Below are 19,870 nucleotides of genomic sequence, written 5' to 3'. Positions count from 1 at the left end.
GCCGTTTCATTTCCGCCGACTCGCCGTACATCGGCGCTCACACAAAGGCAATACCTGGCAATGCCAGCGCGGCCTGCTTTCAGCTCTTGAGAAGCGCCGCCTCCATTTCGTTAACTTTTACGAAAATAAAGTCCCCGGCAGGTAGCAGCGATCGATCTGCAGTCAACGCGAATAATTGTCCGCAGCAACGACGGGAATGAATCAAAGGCTGGTTGCTCCCAGTTGAACGAGCTATTGTGTCCTGGCCGCTACTAAGAGATTACGACTGCGAAGCGCTCCAAAATTGCGTTTCACAGTATCCATTATCAAATCGAATTTGTGTGTGTATTGACCTGTGACGCATCTGTTGGTCTGGAATTGTTGAAACATCCTGTACATCTCGTTAGCAGTACTATTCCCTTGTACTAAGGTGAAATTGTGATTAACCGACTTTTCAGTTTCAGTCTTGATTATGATACCGAAGACACGGTATTAACAAGTTCACAGGGCATTCCGAGCTTATTTTCTGTGTTTTAACTTGTTCAGTCCCAAGTCTCATATAATATATCCCCAAGTTTGGTTTTTTTATTTTTAATTATTTGTTTTTTTCTGTCATGCAGCTGACCTTTTCTGACATCTGCTATTAAGTACTATACACATTCTGTAAATTTATTAACATTGCTGTTTAAGATGTTTTAAGATTTAACTGTATTGTATTACCCACGGCTACGTTAAAAGAAACAGTCCTAACAGCACTAAATAGCGGTTTGTGACGCGATTACTGTGTAAGGTGGCTATAATTTCGCACCTTAAAAGCACTCATCTACATACTTTGCCGTGATTTACACCCCGAATTAGGTATCATTTGGTAGGTTGTACGTCATATATACGAATATTTAAAGACGATTGACACTGTCACTTACACCTTGTAAATAGTTGTTAACGCTTATTGCATGAAAGGTGACGGAGTGTCTTTATTATCAAAACGGCGTAATGAATGATTTCCTATGCTAGTAGAGGTTGGAACACCAGTGGAAATGAAACGGCAGGCGTAATTCAAGCGCTGGGTGGAATAGCCCGCACAGGTGTGGGTCCTGCTTGACACAGGAAGTAGCCAAGACAGACGGGATGGTTGGGGCATCTGAGCGCTGAAGCACAATACAGCGGCGGCCGGCCGGTGGTGTAGCGGGGGCCAGAAGGATAACCTCATAATACTTCAGAAACTCTGAAGATCTTGGACGCAGCAGAGAGAAACGAGTAAGCGTTACCTCGGAAATCGCAGGCTGGGTTGTTTCCAAGGATTTTTACTCTGAGAAGCGTACCATTGTATGAGTATAGGTATTTCCTCGCAAACTTTCCGCGCTGGACGACAAAAGACTAAAATATGGTTGGTCGGCGTTCGGAAGAATCTCCAGAGAGGGAGAATATTCCGTGGTTTCGAGAATATGATTCGCGTTATGAGTTACGAGGGAGGGCAGCCGAGCTTTGTCAGGTAGGCAATGGTGGAGAGAAGAAATCTTCCGGTGGCCGTGCGGTTCTGAACCGCGGGTCCGGAACCGCGGGACTGCTACGGTCGCAGGTTCGAATCCTGCCTCGGGCATGGGTGTGTGTGATGTCCTTCGGTTAGTTAGGTTTAAGTAGTTCTAAGTTCTATGGGACTTATCACCTAAGATGTTGAGTCCCATAGTGCTCAGAGCCATTTGAACCATTTTTGAAGAAATCTTCTGTTTTGAGTGCCCAAGTTTGAAGGTTACTCGGTATCAGCTTTTGTTGGTACAGAGAGACTTGCTGTCTTTGCTCTCAGGAGATTTTATAGTTAGATCGGTTAGGCACTGTACTGTTGCGAACTTGTACGATTCTGGACTTCGCCTCCGGGTAGGGAGTCGTCATTGAGTACGCAGCGTTCAGTGATTGAGAGCACTTCTTCTGCCTATACTCACGTTGAGACGTTATCTGAACTCCATTCTTATGGCTGGGAGTTCACGTTTCTCGTCTGTAGAACACAGAGAGGAGAAGACAGTATTAGATTATACTAGTCAGAGGACCGTCTTCTGCGTCCTGGTGTTAGAATGAGATTTTTTTTCTATTTTGTGGCTGTGTAATGCCACTTCCTCGGACGAGAAATGAAAATCAAAAATTAGCTCCAAAATTCCCAAAGATTTCCCCAAAACAACTTCCAAAAAAAAAAAAAAAAAAAAGGTTCAAATGGCTCTGAGCACTATGGGACTCAACTACTGAGGTCATTAGTCCCCTAGAACTTAGAACTAGTTAAACCTAACTAACCTAAGGACATCACAAACATCCATGCCCGAGGCAGGATTCGAACCTGCGACCGTAGCGGTCTTGCGGTTCCAGACTGCAGCGCCTTTAACCGCACGGCCACTTCGGCCGGCCAAGTTCCAAATTCCACGAAAAATGAACAAGCAAACAAATTTCCAGTTAACACTATTATTTGGATATTAACCAGTAATCAGGAATCTAATAGTAATTTATTTACATGCGAAAGAAAGATAGGATTCCAGTAAAATCAAACTCAAAATTCAAAATCATAGTAAATCGCAAAATCATTATAATTAAAATTCGCAAAGTAGAACCAGCGTTTCCAAAGAATACTCCGTGTGAATTCTCTTTGAGATTCGTGAGTAATGGCTAAGAAAAATTCAATCTATTGTCTCTACGTTACGAGAGTTAGCCGAAGCAGGTCATACTTTTGAATGCTCGTATATGTAGGCGCAATTAGATTGTTTTTTCAGAATTGATTATTGCGATCTACTATGACGCAGTGAAACGATACTTTGGCTTCAAATATTACCTTATTTAGAATTCAGATAGAGGACTTGCATATATCAGACAGAAGTGACTTTTAATTAGATAACCTGAAGTTAACACTATTTAGGAAGTGAACACAGATAGACAATTTCATTCGTAATAACTAATGGACTATGAAACTTGGCGATAGTTACGAAGCATATAATTTATAATTCCCCCCATTACCTGGGGAAGCTTCTTCCTCACGGCTCTGTTAGGAAGTGACTAATATTGTGTAATAAACCAGCATATCGTGTCAATTCACGCATTTATCATTCAAGTTTTACAATATTATTTGTAGAGATAACGTGCTGCGAGATTATTTGACTGAAGCGCTCGGCGCTTATGTAGAAACTCCTTGAGGTTAGAAATTAATAACACTGTTACGACTGATTGTAGATTTGAGATTACAACCAGTCTATAGGGAATTTGGTGTCGCTGGACTTAATTTGAATTTATCATTAATATTGAAATAGCAACTGATAAACCATTGATTATAAACGATTTAATTACGACATTTGATGAAATAAACTGAACTCGCACAAGTCGCTAGTTTAGTTCATCAGTGTTCTGTTTGTAACGTCGATACCGATAGATACGAAATAACAATCTCATTGCTCTACCGCTGAATGTTAGCCAAGACCGAAGATCCGGAAGGACGTTACAGCTGGAGTTCTTCCGCCGCCGCAGACGTGTACAAGAAACATCACTACGACGCACCGGACGCAGTACACACGGTGATATTGCTAATTGCTTCGGCTTATCAGGACTATAAAGCTAGACAGCTGTGATCAGGTAGATTTTATTTCCACTGGGGTTGCACACCACTGTAGATCGTCTTTGATAGTAGTGTCTTCTAGTGTTTGGTACGTAGGTGATGTCAGACATCTCGCGTTATTTATAGTAGATCGCGTAGCCATAAAAGGGGGCAGGTTTGGGCAATTGATCGATCATCTTAGTTAGGAAATCCATTTGTATCTCTTTGTCTCCGTTGGACATTGATATATAAACATTTGTAATTGTTTAAAGAGGTTTTAATCTACAATAAATGTATAAGCAGAAACAACATAGATCATTTAGTAGTTACTAGTTCCCTTATCCAGTCATTTACGTATATATTGTAATTTATAATAGGTTTGTTTATAAATAAATAAATCTTCTGCTACCAGTCACGATTTTCTTTATTTTACTATTTGCACGACGCGTTTCGAGAAATAATTCCCATTTTCAAGTGCGTTTTTATGATGTGTATTAAGCCATTTCTTTTGATGTTGTCAGTGTGTGTGAGTCTGCTTCATTTTGTTGACTTTTACTGTAATATATAAGAAACGCGTTTTTAGTTGGGTATCAATATTTTCTGTGAGGTTAGTGGCTAAAGTTTGAGAACAATTTGTACTTACAATTTTCTAATGGTCCATTTGTGTAGAGAGTGACACACACTTAACATCACACACAACTTGTACATTTTACACATCGAAAATATCTTATATAAACAAAACAGTTACAAAGATCTTCTTATAGGTAGTTCACAGAGATAACATTATAGGTCTTCCACAGATTATGATATGCTTTTGTACAGAGGTTAATTTATCTTTACAATTTGGCTCATGAATTACTTATACTGATTTTACAATTGTGCTTATTTCTATGTTTTACTATTTTTATTTAAGTATATTATCGAAACATCTGAAGAAATTCACTGATTCACTTTCAAGGTTTTCATTTAATATTTTATCTTCATATTTTGGGAATTATTTCTCGAAACGCGTCGTGCAAATAGTAAAATAAAGAAAATCGTGACTGGTAGCAGAAGGTTTATTTATTTATAAACAAACCTATTGTATCTACAGTCGCAGGCTTTCAAAAACCATTTATAATGGATCAAATCAGATTGTAATTTATATGTTAAAGAGCAAGAAGGGGGAAATAATACCATCATTAATAGATCCTAGGATCTGCTTCAGGGGATAGTCAGACAGAGCCAAATCTTCATTTTCGCGTTCAGTATTTCCGTTGCGCACATTCATTTTACACCCGCCTGGAGTAGCGTCTTGCAACTGATCGCATTTCTCCGCATTTCGTTGGTTAGAAGGGAAAAAGCTTACCGAACAGAAAACTAATCTCCCAGAAGGAGAGGAGTAACGAAATGAAACCTCTCATGTTGGGAGGTCTTGTAACTTCTATTTCAGTGAAACGAACTATGAAGTTGGCAGTACGAGAACAAGGTTCGTGTCAGTATGTCAGTACGATGTTGCAGTATGTGGGACCTAAAGTGACGCAGAGCCAGTTTGGGTCAGAAATATACAGAACTGGAAGTCAGGGTGCTATTAAATTCTGCAATGTGTACAATTCGCTTGTACAAGAATCTACTGTTACAGTAGAGATATAGAGCCCAGTCAGTCAACTGCGTATTCTGTGGTGGGGAAGAGCAGTGATAAACAGCCTTCGCTATATCGGTTTACTGAAACTGGTATTCCACAGAGCTATAATTTCTGGTTGTCGACTAAGTGTAAGGGCTCTGAGTCAGATGTCAGTTTTGCAACTTTGAAATATGTATCTACCTTGTTGAAGTGGATACTACAGTTAGGACACTTACTCGAAAATGTGAACTTTGACCGCCTAGAGTGAGTCATTTGCGTTGAAGACATTACTTCATAATAGAAAGTGCATTGCACTATTTACTTGTGCTTAGCAACGTCGCTTATAAAATGTTAAAACTGGCAGTAAACATCACTTTCAAAGGCAGAGGATGTTAATGTCGTTTGTTAAACGCCTATTTCCGCAACGGATTTTTATGTCTTTCGTTAGATCTAAATGTTAGTGAGACAATTTGCGACACGAAAACTTTAATCTTGGCCGTTGAAACTGCCATATCTTTATCTTGAAACCATATTGTGATGTATCTTCTACCTTGGTACTTTCGAGATGACACGCTATTTATACTGTTGCAAATGTGGGCGCAGGAAGGATACAATTTGGAAATGTTTGCTTTTATGCACTCTGTTGCTCCTGAACGCTGTAACGAGTTACAGTAAGTACGAGGCGTTATCGTGTGTGGGTGGAGGACGTCAGCATTGTATGACACGCCAGAAAAATAAAAGATGAAGGGACCGACGAGCGACAGCTGGGGACGCGCTGTGACACGACTGTAAATCACTTTGTGTCACTCTCTGCTGTCCAGTTCGACTCTCCGCATGACGGACGTCCATCCCGAAAAGTGCTGAACTGTTCAGAGGCGACGCTGCTTCCTCTAAAGCTACACACGAGTGCAGATTAACGACAGCGTTAGGTAATCCTATTGTGGCGCATCAGAGCGAAGCACGCTTATTTTCGGAGAAGTGCATCTGATGGTATTCCAGAACGTTTTCAAATTACATCGTGGAGAAACCACATAGCTGTTTTTTTATTGATATCCACTGATGTTTTGAGTCATACAGAACGACAAAAAATTTACTGAACGTCGACCAGTTTATCTGGTGAGAATGATGGTGATATTTAACAGCAATAGATAACACAGAATAGATTACACGCATGTGTAGTGGAATGTTCAAGGTAGTACCTTAATATCCAAGTAAATAGACGCGTATTTCTCCGTTGTATATTAAAAATCGTCACAAAACCTACTTCTGCATCTACATCCACATGGATACTCTACAAATCACATTTAAATGCCTAGCAGAGGGTTCATCGAACCACCTTCACAATTCTCTATTATTCCAATTTCGTATAGCGCGGAAAGAACGAACACCTATATCTTTCCGTACGAGCTCTGATTTCCCTTATTTTATAATGGTGATCGTGTCTCCATATGTAGGTCCGCGTCAAAAAAATATTTTCGCATTCGGAGGAGAAAGCTGGTGATTGGAATTTCGTAAGAACAATCCTCCGCAACGAAAAACGCATTTCTTTAATACAAAACGTGCTGCGCTTCTTTGAACTTTTTCGATGTACTCCGTCAATCCTATTTGGTAAAGATACCACACCTCGGAGCTGTATTCTAAAAGAGGACGGACAACCGTAGTGTAGGCAGTCTCCTTAGTAGATCTGCTACATTTTCCAAGTGTCCTGCCAATAAAACGCAGTCTTTGGTTAGTCTTCCCAACATTTTCTGTGTGTTCCTTCCAATTTAAGTTGCTCGCCATTGTAATTCCTAGGTGTTTCGTTGAATTTACTGCCTTTAGATTTGACTGCTTTATCGTGTAACCGAAGTTTAACTAATGCCTTTTAGCAATCATGTGGATGCCCTTACACTTTTCGTTATTTCGGATCAACTGCCAATTTTCGCAGCCTACATATATCTTATCTAAATTGTTTTGCAATTTTTTGGATCTTCTGATGGCTTTACCCACTAATTGATAAACGACTGTGTCAGTAGGGGATAATTGTTCGAAAAAGGTGACTCGTTTCAGGATAAGAGAGTGCCAGAATAATTTTCACTAGTGGCTGTATTCATTAAAGAACTTCTCCATAGGATCCAATGCAGGTATGTGGTTGAATTGAAACACTTGATTCCACGTCGTAAACATCATTTCTACCAGAAAGCATAGCACTAGAGATCTGGAAAGCTAGTGTACATTTCTTACGACCTCAGTCAGCACACCATCTACTGTTTGTGATCCTTCTCAATCAACCATCGCCTATAACCCAGTCGATATATCACTGAACCTCTGACATGGCATTGAGACAGAATGCATTAAAATACTGGAGAAGTAGCTAGTGGCGGCGTGAGGGAGCTGCAAATACTGGTTACATACCACGTTCCTTAGCCAAATCACTTTCTAAATTGGGTAATTTTATTACGAGGTTGCACCGTCGGGAACGTGCAGCCGCCCTGTTGGTCCGATATTATACACCACCTATATTCAGTGTCGCGGTGTTTGTCTGGAAAATGCACTTCATACCTCGATTTATACAGTCAGTATTGCTTTTAACAAGGATACTTGTCTGCAGCTGTAGAACAAGAGCGCTTGTGACAGTAACATACAGTAGTTGTTGTCATCGTATTTTTTAACATCTGGTGGTTTGTAAGAAGATTATGCCTCTCTTTCTAAGACACAGTGGTACACCCATCGTTCATTTTTGGTCAGTATTATTTCGTATCACCTGCAATCAGTTATTGGCCAAGTATTAGTAGCAGGGGATGCATGATAGGTTTGCCTTGAGCATCAGTTTATAAAGTATGTGTTTGTGTTCTGATATGCGCAAAGGGAATGACTATGTCCAATCGTATGGAAGGTATGGATTTTACGTGGAATACTGTGATAGCCAAGGGAAGAATATGTCAAGTCATAGGAATGGTACAGATATTTCTATTTCCAGAGCCAGAGGCGTATTTCCAATACTTCGCTAATCGTCAAATGTCGTTCATAGCGTTTAATTGTAAGTATAGCGATCAAATATATATGTGGCCGATTTTGTAGGACGATGCTGTCTATGCGTGGTTGGTACAGCAGTGGTGGTGGGTGGTCTGTGGTGGGGATGATTCACGTTTCCCGCTAAAGCTTGGAGGACCTGAACGGACACCTGTGCATGGCTCAGCAGCTGACGGCTGCATTGTCACTTCACGGAGACGCCGGTGCACCTCGGCTTCTGGGGGCATGTGCGGAGACGGCGGCGTCGGCTTCGAGTGGCTTGATGTGTTATTTATTAGCGACCTTTTGTTTAAACTGTATTCCATCGACTTCACTGACCAATAGGATTCTGCGAATTAAAGAAAACTTCCTACATCATACATGTGAAAAATATCCATTTAATTAATTTGCATAATTTTTTGATATCAATGGGGTGTTAGTGGTACAATAGTTAAGGTGAGGGTGTGCGTGAGTGAGTGAGTGACATGCAGCAGAACAGCAGGTTAAGTGGTGTACACTAGGTTAATTTGCATATTTTTATGTAAAATGCAGTACAATAGTTTAAGGGGGTGGGTGACAAAGAAGAATGCGTCAGAAATAGCGTTCAAAAGTAAAATTCGAAAAGTGTACCAGAAAATGGTGGGAGGGGATAAGGTTCAAATGGCTCTGAGCACTATGGGACAACTGCTGCTAAGGACATCACAAACACCCATGCCCGACGCAGGATTTGAACCTGCGACCGCAGCGGTCGCGCGATTCCAGACTGTAGAGCCTAGAACCGCTCGGCCACTCCGGCCGGCCGGAGGGCATAAGGCAGTGCAATAGTTTAAGGAAATGGGTGTGGCATGGAAAACCACTTAACAGAAGAATAGGTTAAGTGCCGACAAAGGGCTAAACATTACGTTAAGACATACAGAGTACAGTGCCAAACATTAGGCTATGCAACATGTTTGCCCCATGGAATTATTTCTTACAAGAACTACATGTTTCCAAACAGCAGAGAATGATGAGCAAGAGAAATCCAACCCTCACAAACTGAATTTTTCATAAATAAACAATACACCCTTGAACTTCCCTTTGTGAGGTCCTTCCACTCCACCACAGAGTTGCCAATTTCCAGATGGGGGAGGAGCGAGGGGGTCTAGGATGGGGTGTCAGGGGTGGTGATCGATTTCCAGACAAATTCTTTACCTAAATAAATAAATTATATTCCATACACTGCCATGAATAACTAAACACTACACACTGCAATCGAATTCCCTACCAATGACCGATCAACTGAGTCTTTTTCCCACCAATTTCCAGGAGGGAGGGTGGGAGGGAAGGGTGTTTACCAGAGGGGGAGAGGTTAATTAATTTATCAATTTAATTAAGTAGTCAATCAAACCGATAAGAGTGAGAGGGGCTATTGCAATAACTCAGACCTGAAAGTGTACCTGTAGCAGCCGAGGGAGAGGGTTGGTTTGGAGGTTTCCTAAGGTGGAGGGGAGTGGGGAAACAATAGGTTAAGTGCCTGTCAATCAAAAGGAAGGATCCTTTTAGCAGAACAATAGGTTAAGTACCTGCAATCAAGGGAGAACAATAGGTTTGCTCCTGAGTGCGTACCTGCCCCTGATGTAGGCAACCCACACCAACTAAATGGGCCACAAACCGCGCTGTTCCCCTACTAGCGCCATCTGCAAACAACCTAAGACCGCTGCTTAGATTGTCTCCTAAATCATTTATATAGATAAGGAACAGCAAAGGGCCTGTAACACTATCTTGGGCAATGCCAGAAGCCACTTCGGTCTTACTTGATGACTTTCCGTAAACTACTACGAACTGTGACCTCTCTGACAGGAAATCACAAACCCAGTCACATAACTAAGACGATATTCCACAAGCACACAATTTCCGCAAATCCAGAAGTACGGAATCCATTTGAAATCCCTTGTCAATAGCACTCAACACTTCGTGCGAGTAAAGAACTATTTGGGTTTCACAAGAACGATGTTTTCTAAATCCTTGTCGACTTCTACCGCTAGTGAGGTTCGTATCACACTCATGATCACGGAAGCTGTAGTCAACATCACTTACCAGAATACGGTGTAATGAACAACGGTTTAATAGTTTCTTTCAAAATATATGTTATAATGGTAATGGGACTATTGTATATGCAGAACACTTATGCGCTGATTCAGTGTAATGAAGCATTTCGCTCGTCACCGAGTCTGTGCAGAGTGTTCCTAAACTATCCGTTCAAATTAATAAACTAGGCGGAAAACATTAAAATAAACAATTTCAAAAAAAAAAAAGAAATATGGTCTCTGAAGTCAACTAACATTTTGTTTGTGGTGCTGGCGTAAGCTGTTGTGTCGGTGTCCCTGACTGGGAGTGTGTACTGACATTCAAATATCCACAACTCGCACGTTTGGACACATGTGAATCCAAGAGATATTCGACCTAGCGCTCGTCAACGGCGATTCAGTGTTAATGTGTGGGACGGTATTCTCTACAACAGGTTGATTGGACCAGACATTATTCCTCCTCAACAGACGGAGACATCGCATCTTCGTGGAACCTGTGTTGCCAGACCTGCTAGAAGATGTACCTGTGAATACTAGATAGTGAATGTAATCCCAGCACGATGGGGCGCCAGCGAGTAATCATCTGAGAGCAACTCTCGGGAACCGATGGATCGGGCGAGTTGGACATATGGCTTGACCATCCAGGTCACATGTCTTCACGAGTCCGCATTTCCACCCGGGTGGGCATATGCAGCGTTTGCAACCGCTGTGGAATCAGGAGAAGACCTCGTCTCTATAATTGCCGTCGCTGCTGGTACCATGCCAGAAATTTTGAAAAGGACATGACAATCAATGGTTCGACGATGTACTGCATGAATACAGGCCAATGGTCGTGCATTCGAACGAATAGTTTCGGAACACTCTGTAGACGAGATCGTCGAATGAAGACTAAAGAAACATAGGTTTGTTTGTAATATGTTCATTTTTTTCAGATATTACACATCCAACAGTTTGCCTGGAATTCCTTTAATCACGTCTCAAGCATGTGAAACGCGAAATATTATACACTGTCCAGTCATATTAATGTGGTCACACAAATCAAAAGCCTGAATAAGCACATATTGTAGCACGGACCGCTCGAGGCGGACAGGATGAGAGTCAGGGATGTGGAGTCATGCCAACTCGAGTGCCGAGGCCAGCTGCACCACATATCCGGGATGAATATCCATGGGGCAAACAGCCCTACTGAGATGGTCCCACAGATTCTAGATTGGGCATAAACACAGGAATATAGTCCGCAGCTCGCGGTCGTGCGGTAGCGTTCTCGCTTCCCACGCCCGGGTTCCCGGGTTCGATTCCCGGCGGGGTCAGGGATTTTCTCTGCCTCGTGATGACTGGGTGTTGTGTGCTGTCCTTAGATAGTTAGATTTAAGTAGTTCTAAGTTCTAGGGGACTGATGACCACAGATGTTAAGTCCCTTAGTGCTCAGAGCCATTTGAACCATTTTGAACAGGAATATACATTGATTGATTGTAATAAACACGAGAAGTTTGGTAGGCCGGAGAGTATGGTGAACTCATCCTGCTGCTCTTCGTGCCATGGTTATACACTAAGAGCAGTTTGACACGTTACGCGTTGTCGTGCTGGTAGGTTCCATCGTCCCAACGAAAAACAAACTGCATGTAGAAATTGATATGGTGCCTTACAGAACGATGAAATTACCGAGGGAATGCCAGGAAAACACTCCACAGACCATAACGCTCCCTCCTCCTGGACCCTTCTGGAGTTCGTTGCAGCGTGTTTTCTTTGAGACTTTTCACGCCGATGAAGAATAAAACGTGATTCATCTGAAAAGGCCACCTGTCGCCATAGAGTGGACGTCCATTTGCGTCATCTGCCTGCAAATTCCAGCCTTCGTCGCCGATGAACAGCCGTCAGCATGGGTGCATGAACCAGGAGCCCGTTGCGGAGACCCAAACGTAATAATGGTCGCTGGACGGTCGCTGAACAGACACTGCTGACAACATCTCGGTTCATCTGGGCGATCAGCTGCTCGTCTGTTCTCCCGTCAACCGCCGTTCATCCGTGTCGCCTATAGCCCATGGTGCAAAACCGTTCCCTCTGCCCCGATTTTAGATAGTGTGTTTTTGCTACGCCTTGTGTACTGTAACCACGGCGGCAAGCGGTTAATAGTGAACAAACTTAGCAGTTTATGAAATGCTTCCACCATTGGCCCGAAATCCAGTGATGGTGCCATTTTCGAATTCAGATACACCGCTCCGTTTCCGCATTACGAGAGCGACTACACTGTTTGCCATGTCCCCTCGACATGCTTTATGTACCTTTAATTGCTTGTGCTGCCACCTGTTAGTTATTGCACTCTGATGTCGAACGTATGAAGTGTTCGTATTAATGTGACTGACCGTGTATAACCATTTAGAATCTTACTCAACCCGGAGGTGTGTCTGAACACCTGAGTGCCGCACTACCCATGATCCTGTCGGAGAAGCTTTTACACTTGTTGTTACGGTATGGCAGCTCTCGAAAATGTAGATAAATGACAGAGAGAAATAATCCAATAATATCTGATTAAAAGTCGGTTACAAATATCTTTTTCATGTCATCGTATAAGTACTTACGGGTAATACTTAGAAGCAATATGAAATCGGACAATCACGGAGAATAAGTATCAGGGAAGGCGAATAATGAGCTAGTATTAGTTAGAAGGGTCCTGGAAAGATAGAACGGCCGGCCGGAGTGGTCGAGCGGTTAAAGGCGCTACAGTCTGGAACCGCACAACCGCTACGGTCGCAGGTTCGAATCCTGCCTCGGGCATGGATGTGAGTGATGTCCTTAGGTTAGTTAGGTTTAAGTAGTTCTAAGTTCTAGGGGACTTATGACCACAGCAGTTGTCCCATAGTGCTCAGAGCCATTTGAACAATTTTTTTGAAAGATAGAACGCATCCGTAAACGATATCGCTTATGAGGTGGTGGTGCAAACAAGTCTAGAGTGTTTATCCAGTGTTTCACAGTTCTTATCGAGGAGGGAGGAGAAGACACATTGAACGCATTCAAAGACGCATTGCTAGCATCTAACAGGTTGGTGTAGTCCATACGGAAGTGACACAGGAATCATTGCGGAGAGTAAACGTGTATTTTAAGAAGGCTGTGCTACCATTCTGCTGCCACCGGCGTATCCCCAGCGTACAGAGCGCGAGAATAACACGACAGACCGCAGGAGTCGCGAAGAAGTATACAGACCTCCGTTATGCCTCGCTCAATACGTCAGTGGAGTTGAAGAGAAAAGGTAATATTCGTATGACGTACATTCCACCATGCACTCTACAATAGATTACGAGGAATGTTTATGTAGACGTAAATACTCCATTTGGTCCATCCCACTCACCTATTACTCATACAGCACAATCTCGAGTGAAATGTACATTGCGAATCATGGTTTCACGTACATACCGTACCAATAATTTGAAAATAATTAAATGCCGTAGAAGAAATACACTGAGGTGGCAAAACTCATGGGATACCTCCTAATACCGTGTCTGATCTCGTTCTGCACAGTGTAGTGCAGCAACACGACGTCGCCTGGACTCGACAAGTTGTTGGAAGTCCACTGCACAAATACTGAACCATGCTGCCTCTGTAGCCGTCCATTAACTGCGGAAGTGTCACCGATGCAGAATTTTGTGCGCTAACTGACCTCTCGATTATATGGAACGAGTGTTCGATAGAATTCATGTCGGGCGCTCCGATTTTATACAATATTCTTCAAACTAATCGCGAACAAGTAATGGACAGGTGACGTCGTGTATCGTTGTTAATGAACAAGAAGTCCACGGATGTTGAAAATGGTCTCCAAATAGCCGAACATAACAATTTCCAGCCGATGATCGGTTCAGTAGGCCCAGAGAACCCACTCCATTCCATGTAAACACAGCCCACACCATAATGAAGAAGCCATCAGATTGCACAGAGCCTTGTTGATAACCTGGGTCCGTAGCATGGTGGGTCTCCACCAGACTCGAACCCTACCACATACTCTCACCATCTGAAATCAGCACTCATCTGATCCGGCCACGGTTTTCCAGTCATGTAGGGTCCAACCGATACGTTCAAGAGCCTAGGATAGTCGCTACTGGCGATGTCATGCTATTAGCAAAGGACTTCCATCGGTCATCTACTGTCATAGTCCATTAACACCAAATTTTGTCATATGATCCTAATGGAGATGTTCTTCGTGCATCCCACATTGATTTCGGCATTATTTCATGCCGTGTTGCTTGTCTGTTAGCAGTGACAACTTTACGAAAACGCCACAGCTCTCGGTCGTTATGTGAAAGTCGTCGGCCACTGCGTTGTCCATGGTGAGAGGTAACGCCTGCACACTCTTGACACAGTGAATCTAGGAATAATGAATTTGCTATCTATTTCCGAAATGGAGCGTGCCATGCGTCTAGCTCCAACCACCATTCCACATTCAAAGTCTGCTGCCACAATCAGGTCGGAAACCTTTTCACGCGAATTACTTGAGTACAGATGGCCGCTCCTACAATGTACTGCCCTTTTATACTTCGTGTACGCGATACTACAGCCGTCTGCATATATGCAAATCGCAATGTACCTCAATGTTCAGAGGGGTAGGACTAGCTCCAGGTGTCCAGAGTTCGCTTTAATTGTATTGGAATTTGTTATTTTCCTGTATATGAGTACTTACGTGAATCATTAGTTAAGCGAATCATATATTAGCTTCTTATTTTATACGAAATGAAAAATTGCCAAGTAGAGACGTTCCCGAGCCACGCTCAACCCTTAACCACATTAGTGGGGTAATTTATTACCGCACACGTCACTCTTTCGGTTACAGTCCTGTTCCCACTGCAACGTTGCCATTCCAGTTCTATGCAATCTTACTACTGGCTATGCTTTTGTTTTTGACAGGCACATGTTAAGGAGCGACTGTTATTTCTATACGTACATATCAGCTGGGATCGAAAGATAGCGCAGAAAGCTATAAAAGGTACTTTTCTTATTTGTCCCCACATATTGTTTTTACTTATTTCAGACATAATTGAGCGACGTGTCAAAAATGATGAAATTTCTGAGTTCTCGTTTGCTAGTGAAGACTGCTGAATCATTGGATACACCAGATTCTTCTCAGGATGGAGCCGAGTTTTGTGACAGTGAACCATAAATATCGAATCATGAAACTGACAATGAAATAGAGGACGATGAAGAGGCGGAACAAGTGAAAGTTTGCGAAGAAGATCAGACAACTGCAAGATAATCTGGCTCTTTTTATGGGTAAAACTGTTCTAAATAAGAGCGGTAAGGTGGTGTATCGATATGTTATAAAACGGCTCGGCAATGCATTGATGAAAGCAAATATCAAAGATATTTTTCTAGGGACTTGGAGACTGCAACGGAGAAACTTCTTCGCAAAAATTTTGAAAATGATAGCACTGTTGACCAGTCTGTAGTGGAAGTCGAAGTGGGACCGAGTCAGTTAAAAAGTCAAACATATCACGGTACCACACATGCCCACACATTAGAGACACAAAAACAACCAAAACATGACATAAATATCGAAAATGGTGCGCAAAGTCAATTCCATTGGCGAAAACAAATGTCTTGACTGTGAAGAAAGAAAATAAGATGATTCGTTCATGTAGCTGAAGTCATGTTTTATTGAAAATCAAAATTTCTTTGTAGTTTACTTAACTGATAATCATTTGCTCTCAAAACGTGTTTCTGGAGGTTGTGAAAGAAAATTTTCTTTCTTGTTGAAGTCAATTCCAAAAACTCTGTGTAAGAGGCTGGTGTTACTACATTCCTGGAAATTGAAATAAGAACACCGTGAATTCATTGTCCCAGGAAGGGGAAACTTTATTGACACATTCCTGGGGTCAGATACATCACATGATCACACTGACAGAACCACAGGCACATAGACACAGGCAACAGAGCATGCACAATGTCGGCACTAGTACAGTGTATATCCACCTTTCGCAGCAATGCAGGCTGCTATTCTCCCATGGAGACGATCGTAGAGATGCTGGATGTAGTCCTGTGGAACGGCTTGCCATGCCATTTCCACCTGGCGCCTCAGTTGGACCAGCGTTCGTGCTGGACGTGCAGACCGCGTGAGACGACGCTTCATCCAGTCCCAAACATGCTCAATGGGGGACAGATCCGGAGATCCTGCTGGCCAGGGTAGTTGACTTACACCTTCTAGAGCACGTTGGGTGGCACGGGATACATGCGGACGTGCATTGTCCTGTTGGAACAGCAAGTTCCCTTGCCGGTCTAGGAATGGTAGAACGATGGGTTCGATGACGGTTTGGATGTACCGTGCACTATTCAGTGTCCCCTCGACGATCACCAGTGGTGTACGGCCAGTGTAGGAGATCGCTCCCCACACCATGATGCCGGGTGTTGGCCCTGTGTGCCTCGGTCGTATGCAGTCCTGATTGTGGCGCTCACCTGCACGGCGCCAAACACGCATACGACCATCATTGGCACCAAGGCAGAAGCGACTCTCATCGCTGAAGACGACACGTCTCCATTCGTCCCTCCATTCACGCCTGTCGCGACACCACTGGAGGCGGGCTGCACGATGTTGGGGCGTGGGCGGAAGACGGCCTAACGGTGTGCGGGACCGTAGCCCAGCTTCATGGAGACGGTTGCGAATGGTCCTCGCCGATACCCCAGGAGCAACAGTGTCCCTAATTTGCTGGGAAGTGGCGGTGCGGTCCCCTACGGCACTGCGTAGGATCCTACGGTCTTGGCGTGCATCCGTGCGTCGCTGCGGTCCGGTCCCAGGTCGACGGGCACGTGCACCTTCCGCCGACCACATCGATGTACTGTGGAGACCTCACGCCCCACGTGTTGAGCAATTCGGCGGTACGTCCACCCGGCCTCCCGCATGCCCACTATACGCCCTCGCTCAAAGTCCGTCAACTGCACATACGGTTCACGTCCACGCTGTCGCGGCATGCTACCAGTGTTAAAGACTGCGATGGAGCTCCGTATGCCACGGCAAACTGGCTGACACTGACGGCGGCGGTGCACAAATGCTGCGCAGCTAGCGCCATTCGACGGCCAACACCGCGGTTCCTGGTGTGTCCGCTGTGCTGCGTGTGATCATTGCTTGTACAGCCCTCTCGCAGTGTCCGGAGCAAGTATGGTGGGTCTGACACACCGGTAGCAATGTGTTCTTTTTTCCATTTCCAGGAGTGTAGTTCTAAGGACATCACACACATCCATGCCCGAGGCAGGATTCGAACCTGCGACCGTAGCGGTCGTGTGGTTCCAGACTGAAGCGCCTAGAACCGCTTGGCCACCCTGGCTGGCGGTTTTCCCCAGCTGACACGTCGTCCCCACACACTCCCCCAGCCGTTCCTCCCCCTCCTCCATCTGCCCTGGACTCGCATTCGGGAGGACGACGGTTCAATCCCGCGTCCGGCCATCCTGGTTTGGGTTTTCCGTGATTTCCCTAGATCGCTCCAGGCAAATACTGGGATGGTTCCTTTGAAAGGGCACTTCCAACTTCCTACCCGTCCTTCCCTACTCCGATGAGACTGATGACCTCACTGTTTGGTCTCTTCCCCCAAACAACCCAACCCATCTGCCGTGTTAGTGGGAATTTTGATTTTGGGGAGAATTTAGTATTTTAGAGGGAGTTTTTAATTTAGGTGGGATATTAAAGAAATGATGGGAATTTTAAAAATGTCGGGAGCTTTTTTGTCCCAAGGCTTTGCTGACACCCACCTCACCCCCGTACCCAGGAATTGGCAGGTGGTTGCCTTACCAGGACTCGAACCCTGATCCTTCTGGGAAGAAGGCCCAAGTGCACACTCCTACACAGGACCTACACAGGGAAACTGTCCAGATGTAGGTGAGATAGGTTAGGTTAGTGTACTTTATTTGTTTTGGATGGGGAAAATGAAGTTAAGATCTGTTCTAATTACCTAATTGGTCATAAACATCAGGCCTAATTACACGTCTATATGGATAGCGTACATAAGGAACACTTACAATCGCAATACAGCTCAAAAATAGACGATGTCATACAACTGGGGTTAGCCCATTGGGAAAAAAGTTCACAATACCACTCGGCCCTAGCATCAGATGTATTCAATTCAACTCTACATAGGATGATCCATTCACTTACAAGCTGGCAGGAAAAGCCTGGATTGGGAGGTACTGTCTTTATTTCTAGCGGGAAAACTGACAAGATGATGGTGCTGGACAGAGGGTAGTTCATTAAGTATATTACCATAAGCATACAGCTGAGCATCCGACAAAAGGAGTGGAAGAGATGATAATGGACGAGCGCAGAGGGAATGCTTTTGAGCAAATGCTGGTGATGGAGCAGGATGGACTGAAGATGCAACTCATAGAGACTACTGAATGTACAGGGGCTGTTTGTGTTTCTGAAATGGCTTGTCAGTGCCCAGTGCAGCAGACGACTCTTTGCACACATCATTTCTCCTTTCTACCGACTGTGTGTGTGTCCTACTGTTAGAAATCGTAGATCGCTACCGACGCCCTCTACTCCACCATGGCTCGACAATCACCCATCAGTACTGGTGCTGAAAATCCATGAAGGCCAGTACTCGCTACCACAACTGATGGAAAATGCTTCACTGTAAGTGCACATTGAAATTGTCATGAGGAAACCAGCACTTGTGAACAATAAGTCATAATACAACACATGTACTGGGATTGAGAAAATCATAGTAATAACACAACTACCACAATAATCAACCCCAAAAATTCACACCAGGAGAGAGGGGCTGCAGTTGCATGTGTGTTCTCCTCAATGTGCGACCACGAACTAACCAATTTAGAGCCACTCCCCGCCTCCCACCCCTCAACTCTCCCTCTCCTCACTAGGTAGGGCCACAGGCTTGTTGTACCCTGTCTCTGGTGATCCACAAAGAGATGAATCTGGTGGCAGTGATATACTGCCTCCGGTGTGCGGAAATCAGTCACAGATAGACAAAAAGAGCAGGACGTTTCCTCGTCACTGTTAAAAGTATTTTGCAGAAAGACTGCCCCCCCCCCCTCCCAGAACTCTCCAGATCACTTTTTCAAGTGTCCACTTGTTTGGAAACCTATCACCATCATCCACGAATCACCACCAACTGCTGAGTACACAGTCTCCAGCCTGTCGCCACGCAACATGCTCAAGCAGTCAGGGCCTTTGACCATCCTTCCCAGCGGAGGATGAGGCGGTCTGATAGGTCAGCACTATCGATGCCCGACAAAAACTATACATATACAATAGGCTGTGACCACGGTGGGCCACTGAAGAAAAAGGGATAAATGACAGCTACTCCAACCACATGTTATTTGTCTAAAAGTACAGCTGCGCCTGCCTACAGAACACGACCCATTATCTCCAGTAGCACTGCACAGGAATAGTCGCTATTCTGAGAGGGAAGACATTTCTCTGTAACAAATGTATTTAACGTTGTAAGACGTCGTGGTCTCCCGACCTTCATTGCGTACATATTCCGCCCTCACCATCATATTCCGCACATCAAGACGCTTCATTCGAACCCAAACTCGATAAGATAAAGTCAGTGTTGTATGAATTCATGTAAACGATATGCAAATAACTAATACATCTCAAGTGCGCACCGTGGTTGAAATATTCGAGGCTGGCGTACACACACACATTCAAGACACGACGGTTGCAGGAGCTTG

This window comes from Schistocerca nitens, chromosome 8, assembly GCF_023898315.1.
Source record: "Schistocerca nitens isolate TAMUIC-IGC-003100 chromosome 8, iqSchNite1.1, whole genome shotgun sequence".
NCBI classification, from domain to species: Eukaryota; Metazoa; Arthropoda; class Insecta; order Orthoptera; family Acrididae; genus Schistocerca; species Schistocerca nitens.
Note: the sequence above shows the minus strand (reverse complement) of the source record.